Below are 10577 nucleotides of genomic sequence, written 5' to 3'. Positions count from 1 at the left end.
TCTTTCTTTGCTTGCCCCCCTTTTTTTTATTAATCTAAAACCCTAATTATTGAAACCTAAAAACCAAAACAGGTTCTGGTTGCTTGAGGGGTGTGGAAAGGAAAAAAAAAGTATCCACTTTGTAGGCAAATTTGTGCATGATTTCAGTCAAAAAAGAAACTGTACTAAAGACAATAGTTTTAGTTGTTAAGGGTATGGGAAGTGAAATTCTGCTGTCAGTGACACTGAAAAAGAGCACGGCATAGCCCAAGACACAGATATGAGCGATCAGATTCTATACAATGCAAGACAGGAAAAGATCAAAATCTGGCCAGAAATCAAAAATCCCTGCAACCCTGTCTCGTGCAAAACAGCCTGGAGAGACTAGCTGTTAATGAAAGGACATTGAAACCTGCCATAAGCAAAAGCACTCAGGGGACTGGCAAAAATTGGTTGCTAGGACAGCTGGTCTTTAACTACAGGTCAAGTGAAATTGTTCGGGAAATCTTGGGGATACTTAAAAGAGAGCCCTCAAAGCAGAAGTGTTGCCTGTTGCAGGTGAACTGTACTGCCCATTTCACTGTAATTAGAATTTGTCCTAATATTTAACCTTCATTTCCTCTGGTGCAGTTTAAGTCTCTTCTAGCTGAGTGATACAAGTAATCGATCACAGTCCTCTTCATGTAGGAGATTAATTCCTCTTCTTAAAGGAGGAAGCATGATCTAGCAGTTAGAGCACAGGGTTAGGAATCAAGAGACCAACCTGGGTTCTATTCCTGGCTCTGTCCATGACCGACTTGTAACCTTGAGCAAATTGCTTCCCCTCTCAGAGGCTCAGTTCCCATCTGTAAAATGGGGGATTAACACTACTTCTATTTATAAAACTAGGCAAATATCATTGTAAGTCTTGTAGGGAACCTCCCCTGACCACAGAGGTTTGAAATCGCCCATTTGTCAACATAACATATAGTAAAAAGGGAGAACAGTACAGATATAAGTTTGAATTCCTCCTTTATTCCACAGACATAACTACCCTCCCCATGCACACACATCCCCCCTGGTTAATGGTAATTGAGTGCAAGCAGGCAAGGGAGAATTAGCCTTCAGTTTGTGAAGCACTGCTCTCTCTCTAGCAGTAGATTCAGAGATTGGAACTGCCTCTGATGGTCAGTCACAGGTACCACTATGTTTCACTGGCATTTACTGTCCTTGGTTAAACAAGGCCAGGGTAATAAAAATGTCACTTTTGTACAAAGCCACATACTCCTTTTAGACAGGCTGCCGGAGCTGCTGCAAAAGGAGATGAGAGTCGGTGCATTATCAGTTCGGCAAAGAGGCCTTTTATCAGGCTTCTCGGTATCGCTCAGCTTTTGTGCAGATGCCAGACTTGAGGAGAGGAGGGGGCACTAAGGGAAAGGATCTTAGGTTTGCTGAAATAGAACGAGATGGCTTTTAGATGAACTTCAGAGGGCATCATTTTCCCATGGCTGCTTCCATACAGAGTCGATGTACCTCTTGTACCTCCTCCCCCCGAAACAAACACCCCCAAAAAGTCAAGAGCGGACTTCTGTTTTCTTAGCAGGGTTAATTTTTTTTTCTTGTGAAGAATTTATGTCAAATCCAGATTTCATTAATGGCAATGGGGATTTCATCATTAACTTCAATAGGGACAGGTTTAACATTTTTCTTGGAGGGGAAGGATGGCCTTATGGTTAAGGCAAAAAGAGACAGGACTCAGGAGAGCTAGGTTCAATTTTTACCTCTGCTAGAGGCTTCATACGTGACCTTGGTTAAATCACTTAATCTCTTTGTGCCTTAGTTCCCTCTTTATAAAGTGGGGATTATACCTCTTCCTTTCTTCCACCCTTTCTTCTGTCTTGGCAGTCGGACTCATAACCCTTTGGGACTGTTCCTTAACAGGTGTTTGTACAGTGCTAGCATGGTGGGATCTTAATCATGGCTGATGCCTTTAGGCACTGTGGGAATTGTTTGTATAATATAATAAATAATAATAATAATAATCTGGCAATGTATTGTGTGAGAATCCAGAGAATCATAAAAACAGAAAGAAAATCTAAACAAATCCCTTTTTGTCACCTTATTACAATGGTAAGTCAAATTGGTTTTTCCTTAACAGAAACATATCGTTCAAAACCTTCCACAGCCATGTGAACCGTCTGTGCACTAACCATAAGACGTTTATATTTATAAAACTACCACCCCTTAGGGAGCAGAACTGCCAATCTCTGTTCCAGAGGGGTTTGGAATAGTGGGCTGGGGAGCTGCAATGTAGATCAGGACTGAGACGCACTGGTAGTTGCATGGGAGCAGAGGGCTGGTTCTGCAAGTTTGGATTGACGTGCATTAGCAGAGCTGCGTGGAGCCCCGGACTGGAATATCAAGGGGTTCTGCAGGTCAGGACTGTGGTGCACCAGCAGAGCTGTGTGGATGCTGCACCTGTCTGCACTATGCCTCATTCTAAATTCGATCACTTCAAAGCCGTAGAAGCCAGGCTGCACAATAACAATACAGGAATGGAGTCTGAGAGAGAGGCCAGGGCAGAGGGACAGGCAGTCAGTCAGGTACAGTAATAGACTGCTGGATAAACACTCTGATGGAATGATTATTGCTGAAAGAGCTGTTCTTTTGCTGTCCCTCTGCCACATCGAATGCAGCCATAGCCCTCAATCTGAGATGCAGAGTCCCTTCTTGTTACATCACAGCAATCAAAGTAAAGTACCTGACTGAAGGAGGCCCATAGAGGTGGATCCCTATCACCAGGAACAGATAACAGATAGATTTGCAGGCAAATGAATTGAAACAGAAGAGTTCAGAGAAGGCAAACTGAGCAGAAGCCAGGGTGGAATGGAGGAATGCCATTAGGGAGGGCTGGCCCTTGCAAATCTATTGGGTAGTGGATGCATGCTAGAGAGATGATTATTGCCAAATGGATCTTTATTTCCCTGAAAGAAGGTAGCTTTCCATTCACTTATTTCATTTATTGCCTGTTCTTCATGAGGGTGAATCTGTCTGTAGAACCTAAGTGAAAGTACATGGGAGAAACAGACCAACCCAACCGACTTTGAGTAAATCAATTCTTTTCCCTATGCTTCCATTTCCCTATCTGTAAAATGGAGCTAATGAGACCTGCTTCCTTTGTAAAGTGCTTTGAGATCTATGGATGAAAAATACTGTGTAAGAGCTACTCTGTTGTTATTAATAGACAAGGCAAAACATGTAAGAAAAACTATATAGGAGGGAAACTGACAGCACTTCAGCGATAAACATGCGGTTCAAAGCATAGACGCTGAATTACCTTGTCTCTCTCTCTTCTCCCGCCCAATAATTCCTTTTTAAAGTGTAATCTCACTCAGCACCAAAGTATCAAGGTTCCTTTCATTTCCTCTGAGTTTTCATTAGCTTGGAAGGATCACTTTTCTAACACATTGACAAAACTGAGTGCCAACTTACAATAAAATCCCTCTGGGGCTGCAGGAGATACCTACCCACGGAAACAAAAGGGGGCTGATTGATGATTAGTTGGGCAGCTACCAAAGGAAGTGAGATGGCTTTGCTGCTTGTTACAGAGCCAGGTTGATGACTGCTTGTCTGCTCAGAGTTTGTTATGCTTAGGAATATTGTAACACAGGCTGTTCGGTCTTTCAGAAAATGGGTAGTAAGAAAATTTCTCTGGGCAGAAAGTTGGCAGAATAAGGGGAGAGACGAGGTTTATGGGTAGTTACACTTCTTTGTCAGTATGCTTCCTGCCTGTCTAGCCCTCCGCCAAACCCTGGATGATCAGCATGTTAATATTCCAGAACTCTTTTGTCCTCAGTCAGGTTCCAATATGGCCCCGTTGCCATAGTGTTTGAGCACCTCGCCATTTCAATGCATTTATCCTCCCAATACCCCTGTGAGGCTGGGAAATGCTATACATCCCATTTGACAGAGGGGGAACTGAGGCACAGAGAGGCTAAAGGACTTGCCCAAAGTCACACAGGAGGCCTGTGTCAGAGCAAGGACTTGAACCCAGAACTCCCAAATTTGAGGATAGTGTCTTGAACACTGGCCCTCTCTCCTTTCCTTCCACTGAATAAAAGCCTCACGGTTTCTTGTATGGCTGAAAATTGTTTTGAAAAAGAAAGGCAACATCTCCTGTACCCCATGGAGAAGGGACCTCCCTCCTGCGCTGAGTCAGGACCACGTAAACCTAGACCATCCTTGACGGGTGTTTGTCCAACCTGTTCTTAGAAACCTCCAGTGATGCGGATTCTACAACCTCCCTTGGAAGCCTATTCCAGAGCTTAACTACCCTGAGAGTTAGAAAGTTTTCTCTAATATCTAACCTAAATCTCCTTTGCTGCAGATTAAGCCCATAACTCTTTGTCCTACCTTCAGTGAACATGAAGAACAATTGATCACATAACTTCAGCTGATCATATATTATCTTCATACAGAATGCCCAATGGATTTCAGAGTTGTATAAATACAGCTCTAGCTAATGATCTGTATTCACACCATCTTCTGCAAAGAGCCCCTTAGCTCTCACCTGCAAGCAGGGTCAGGACTGATTGGTATCGGTAGGGGAGAGCAAGGGAATTCCAAGTGCATGTGGTCATGGAAAGTTGCCCACGTTGCCATGGGAAGTGGTGTTGATTGTTGAATAGGTGACGCTTACTTTTAAGTCAGTACTGAACCAACGTCCCAGATGGCTAAAACGGAGGCACAGAATACCTGGCCCAAGACCAAACAGTGATTCAATGGCAGAAAGGTTTTCTGAACTATCCTATATACAATTTAATTGAGTGATACTCCTACTATAGACAACTTCAGTTGCTCAGCGAAACTTGTAATCATTCTCTATGAAATCCTATAGATTTTTAGAGTAATTTCTACAGAGCTTTCTACAGCATCTCATACCCACTAAATTAGATAGGGCTTTTTCACCAGAACTGCTTCAGAAAATTTTACACCAATAATGGCCTCTGCCTAATTAGACTAGGGGCCAAATCCACAGCTGGTGTAAACAATTGCAGCTCCATCAGATTTAATGGAGTCAAGCCCATTCACACCAGCAGAGACTCTGACCGTTGTCCTTCTATGAGACAGAACAAATTGACATCTTATTTTGATTGCTAGGGGTTAAAAATTCTGTTTTTACTGCTAGCTTTTTGAAAAATGGAATAAACTAAAAAAATAAAACCTGTTATTTTATTTCTATTTATGCCAGCTTTGTGGAGAGTAGGAGGGGGCTGTGAATGCATTTTTCCAGCAGGAATTAAAGCATGAAAAATCATATGTAAAATACAAACTTGTGGGTGTATTACAAATATACTGAGGTTAGTCTAATAAAAATACAGCAAAGGAGCTAACATTTTAATGAAAAACAAAACAATTGTATTTTTCACAAAAGATAGAGACTGGGAAATGCTTTATGAGCTGTTCTAATGACCCTGCAAGCAGCCTGTGAATTAACAGAGCAAGTGCTGTTTTATATAAAATAATGACCGGCGAGCATGTAGTTACCATAATATAAAGACCAGGGAGCATATATTGCCTGGTATAATGACTGGCTTAGTGGGAGTGTAAATATTGGAAGGGGTGGATGGGGGAATGTAATTAGTACAAAATAACTAAGTGGGGAGTGTGAATAAAACATAGTATGATGAGGGATGCAGGCATACGCTGATGTTCAGAGATCCTTAACTGACTCGCTAATATTCAGTTGATGATATAAACCAAACCTGAAACCAAACCTGAAAATAAGCCTATTTGATCCAGCGTTATTCCAAGGAAGCGGCTCTCCCCAGGACTGGGCTCTCCCTGAAGCAGCTCCGCTTCCCATACACTTGTCCCACTATCTACTTCTGGGAATGCCTGTTGCCCTTCTGATGTCTTTGGGGGGCTGCCAATGCCCCATCTCCCAGCTCATCGTGACTTACTGACCATCATCCGGTTACTGGCAGTTCATGTTCTCTGGATGCCCCAAGAGAGAACCGGGTTAAGGCGTTCCCCTACCCAGGCTATGGGGAAACCCAGGCACAAATACTTCTGCTGTTGAGCACATATATTATTCAATTCTCCCATCCCCAACAGTAATCAAGAGTCACTGTATAATCCTGTTCCTGCTTGGAAAACGGACGATAATATGACCACTGCTTAGCACTTCTACAGCATCTTCCTTCTGAGGATTTCAAAGATGAACTGGCTAAGCAACCCCCCCCCCGCCACCCAGTGAGATAGGATGGTACTGTTAACCCCATTTCACAGAGGGGGAAACTGAGGTACAGACAGGTGAAGTGACCTGCCCAAGGTTACATAACTGGTTAAGTGTCAAGGTGCAGATGGAACCCAGATTTTACTGCAAACGTCTGGGCGGCTCTTTAGACCAACAGGAAAGGGCTATCTCTAACGTTAAAAGGTTCAGAGATTTGGCTTGGATCAGCACTTAGAATCCTGCCTGCTTCTCTGGACTCTTCAAAGATCCCGGGGCTGCGCAACTGGGCTGGAAGACTTCTGAGCCTGGGATCACTGATGGAATTCAGAGCGAGGGGGAGGAGAATTGAGCCCAAGAAGTTAGACAGCCTGCCCCACTTCTAGACACGCTTATCTGAATGACACAAAACTTACTTAGATCCTCTCTAGCTGTCTGGACTGGCCAATTCACGGTGGAGAGCTAGTGCGAAGGTCCAATTTCACTTCTCCCCACCCTCAAGCTTGTTCCACTACAGTCCTAGCACAAAATAATTTCCTTATCTAGGGCGCAGGCTCTGTTTGCTAGCAGGATTTCAGAGCTGGGAAGCCAGATTGTCAGCTCTTTAGGGGAAGGACCACCCTTTTGTTCTGTGTATGTACAGCACCTAGCACAGTGGGGTCCTGGTTTATAACCAGGGCCCCTAGGAGCTCCAGTAATACAAATATTGAATAATAATACTAATTAACCAACCCAGTAAAGGCCAGCTCAGACCCTGGTCCCTGACGTTCCACCCTGGGTCAACCCCAAACAAATCAAGCTGGCTCCGACTGCTGATCAGTCAGTCCTGTGATTAGCCCTAAGACATGATTCTGCTGGGAACTGGCTCAGAAGTGTTAGAGCTTTGCCGGTTCCCAGGAGGCTCATGACACACAGTTCACCAAGGAGTGAAAAATAGATTGAATAAAAGTTAGGACATTAAGTCAGTCCAGCATGCTGGAAAACTGCCAAGCCGGGGGAGTCAGAGTGCCTTGGGCAATCACCTCAGACAGCTGACAAATAGGCCACCCTGATATGCGGCATGGCCACATATGTCCACAGAACCAACTGGGATTCCCCAGGCACTAAGCAGCCTCATGCACTTCAAAGATTCGCATTAATAACAACAACAACAAAGCAGAAGCTAAACTCCAGCTGCTCTTTGAACCCCAAATGAAACAGTAAATGCCCTAAATTTACAGTTTAACCTTTAACCCCAGGTGCAAACCCAGAGTCGCTCCATTGGCTCCAGGGCTGGGCAGCTCCTCTCTCTCTGGTCCTTATACAATGCCGATTAACATAGTATGGGGGTGCCTCACAATTTACCCTCACAACACTCTTCTCAAAGTGACAATGGCGTGTCCCAGATCAGAATCCGGCTCCCATCTTTCCCAATAGTCCCCTGGCAGTTAGACAGCACCTATTTACCCACTGTCTCCCTCACGCGGCTGGGTAGAGCATCCTTATGCTTGGCTGACCGAGGAACCGGTCCACTGAAGTCCTCCTGCCTTCTGGGCAGCAGCCAGAGAAGAGAGAGAGAGAGAGAGAGAGAGAGAGAGATGGGAAGCAAATAAACAATAGGGTAACTTACTTGCTAACAATGGCTCTGCATCAGTCTTGCTCCCTTATGCTTTTGGGGGATCCAGTGGAGACAGAACTGGGAGGAAGGTAAAAACAGTCGCTGGAAGGGCGTCCGGTCCATGCCATCACCAAAGCATTGGGGTCTTCTTATCCCAGGCTCTTCCCACCCTACCGCCTCCTGCCTGGTATTACAGAACATTTATGTTGTGCTGTGGATTTAAGTGCACACATCCTCTGCCCCTAGCCATCCCAGGCCTTTGCTGGCTCTGACAGAGATGCCATGGTTCCCCAGACCATGGTGCTACTTTTGCCTGTTAAATCTCCCTCCCTTTGCCTGCTCTCTCTCTCTGGCTGTGTGTAGTACAAATGAATTCTCCGAGTAATAAAGCTACTTAAAGGGCCGGGGAAGGGAGGAGGGAGAAGAGCTGTGCACATGTGATCAGGAGCATCATCTGTTCTGAATGAACAGGAAAGGGAAAGGTGGCTGAGAGTGAAAGCAGCGAGGCGAGGGAGGGGTTTGGGCCACGTCTTTGCACACAATAGGCCAGTCTGGGGAGGGGTTGGGGGAAATAAGAGGCTCCTTCATTTCCTTGGCAAAATGCAAAGGATATTGTGCTCCCCTATCAACTGCATGGTCTTTGCTCGCCCTGCTAATTCTGTGCGTGTCTGCGACCCAATGCATATGCAGCACCCCTGTCTGTCTGCAAGGTTCTGAGCTCCCCCGTTTCCTGTGCCCTCCTCTGTTGTGCTGGTATTTTTTTTTTAAATCATGCAAACAAAGGCAGATCTTAAAAGGGAAGGGAAGGGGAAATGCAGTAGCTGGAGCGCTGCAGAGCTTTCAGAGAACTCGTGTGTGTTCATCAGTGCTGTGAAAAGCACAGTGGGTTTCTCTTCTGGGATGGATCAAGGAGTGGAAAGAGGGAGGAGACAGGGAGAGAGTGATTTATCTGGAGCTTGGCTTTTGCACGTCAACTATCAGATTGTTGCGCAAAGACTCGCCCTGCAGCGGGGGTTCCCTCTGGTCCAGCTGGATCAAGAGGCACGTTCCCCATGCTCCCCCTGGCCTGCTTGCTTTCTTGGCTTTGATTTGTATAGCCTTCATCTGAGAATATCACGAGCAGTCCCACTAGGTTTAATAGGAGATTTTATCTTCTGGCAAGCAAATGTCATGCCAGTTGCAGGTGTTTGACTGAGGCCTGGAGACTGAAGGTTAGCCACAGAACAAGTCACGCCAGCACAAGCTTCCCCATTGTGCTCCTCAATCCTAGCCCCAGAACCCCACTTCGTTTTTTAGTCCTGGGCTCACATGCGTCTCTCTCAATGCATCTCGCGCCTGAGCGTCTGCACTCACTGTTATTCCAGTCATTCTATCCCCACATAGCCCTGCTGACACACCTCTGCCGTGCCTGGCAGCATCCCTCCTGCTGCTTTCGCACCAAACTTGCAAACTCCCCTGAGCAAAACCAGGAATTTTCTCCAGTGGAAAGTCAGATCATGTCATCACGTTTGCAGCAATGAATAAAAGTTGCGCTGCTCCCTTCCGCCCCATGCCCAACTTCCCTTTTTTTTCCTTGCAAAATTGTTGAGGCAGGATGGAAAAGCATTTTGCTCTGTTTGCAAACCTCCCAAACCTTGGCCATTGTTTGTTGGTTTGGCCAGCAGTGAGAATTTTGTGTGGGCGTGTGCTACTGCTGCTTGTCAGAGCTTAGCTGCCGGGCAACTGGCTCTCAGTCTCCCAGTCCACATGGATACATTTCCCTTGTGCTATTTAACTCCTCTTTGTTGCTGCCAAACGTTAGCGGGCACCAGAAAAAAGTGCTCCCTCATCCAAAGTGTAAATGTCATGTGCATTAATCCCAGGTTCAATGGCATCATAAGGAAAGATGTGGGCCTAGGTGGTCTTGATGTGAAGAACATGCCCAGGAGATATTACCTCTGAAAGGAAATCCTGATCTCTGGTTTTCTAGCAGGGACCTGCAGGGACTAAGGGCCAAATTCACAAGTGAGTATAAGTCAGTCTACAGGGAGCTCAGGATGGAGCTAGATAGACTTTCCCTGACACTCAGATGCAGTCGGCCAAGTTCAGACATGTACTGAGTTGTAAGCTACACATTAGCAAGTGGGTATGAGTCAAAGGGAGTTGCATAGAAGTCTAAGCTGGCATGAGGCACGTGCTAAAGGCCCAGGGAACGTATAAGATGGTCAAGGTAAGAACCCCCACCCTACTTTCATTTACACCTTCTTATATCTTGTATGTAAGTTATACCAGTTGAAACTCCGTTACACATTGGTAGCAGCTGGTAAGTGGTCTAAGAGAAACAAACAGTGGAAGGGCGGGTGCCTTTATTTATAAATCAATCCTGAATTTGGCCTTGGTCGGACATTTTCCAACAAACATTTTTCCTTTAGAAAATGCCAATTCATTAAAAGCAGAACATTTTGCAGAAGTATGTTGATTTTGACAACATTTCATTTGGAAAAATCCTGGAATGTAATGTTCCCATTTTCTGTTTTGAAACAACCTTTGGTTTCAATTGCTTAAAATTTTGTATTTTATATAAAATAACATAAAAAGTCAAAGTTGAAATGAAACATTTCAGTTTTACCAAAATGGAACAGTTTGATTGATCCAAAATGATTTCCCCCCCAGAATTTCAGTTTGTGGGAAATTTCAATATTTGTTTGTGTTCTGTTTCAGACCGATTTTTTGGGGGGAAGTTTTGGAATTTCTTGCAAAATGGAAAATCCCACTCTAGTGTGCAATGCATAAACCCCTTCTTATTCA

At 44.9% G+C, this 10577-nt stretch overlaps 1 protein-coding gene across 2 annotated transcripts in view; it reads right to left on the bottom strand.

Moving 5' to 3' along the window:
* Nucleotides 1-8226, bottom strand: part of KCNJ5 (potassium inwardly rectifying channel subfamily J member 5) — a 78915-nt gene extending 70689 nt beyond the window's left edge. For both annotated transcript variants that reach the window (XM_054049500.1, XM_054049499.1), the window contains exon 1: nt 7803-8226. The gene's annotated coding sequence lies outside the window, so the exon portion shown is untranslated. The remainder of the gene's footprint in view (nt 1-7802) is intronic.
* Between the last annotated feature and the right edge of the window lie 2351 nt (nt 8227-10577).

This window comes from Malaclemys terrapin, chromosome 15 (genome assembly GCF_027887155.1).
Source record: "Malaclemys terrapin pileata isolate rMalTer1 chromosome 15, rMalTer1.hap1, whole genome shotgun sequence".
In the NCBI taxonomy this organism is placed as follows: domain Eukaryota; kingdom Metazoa; phylum Chordata; order Testudines; family Emydidae; genus Malaclemys; species Malaclemys terrapin.
Note: the sequence above shows the minus strand (reverse complement) of the source record. Positions and strands in the feature narration are given on the sequence as shown.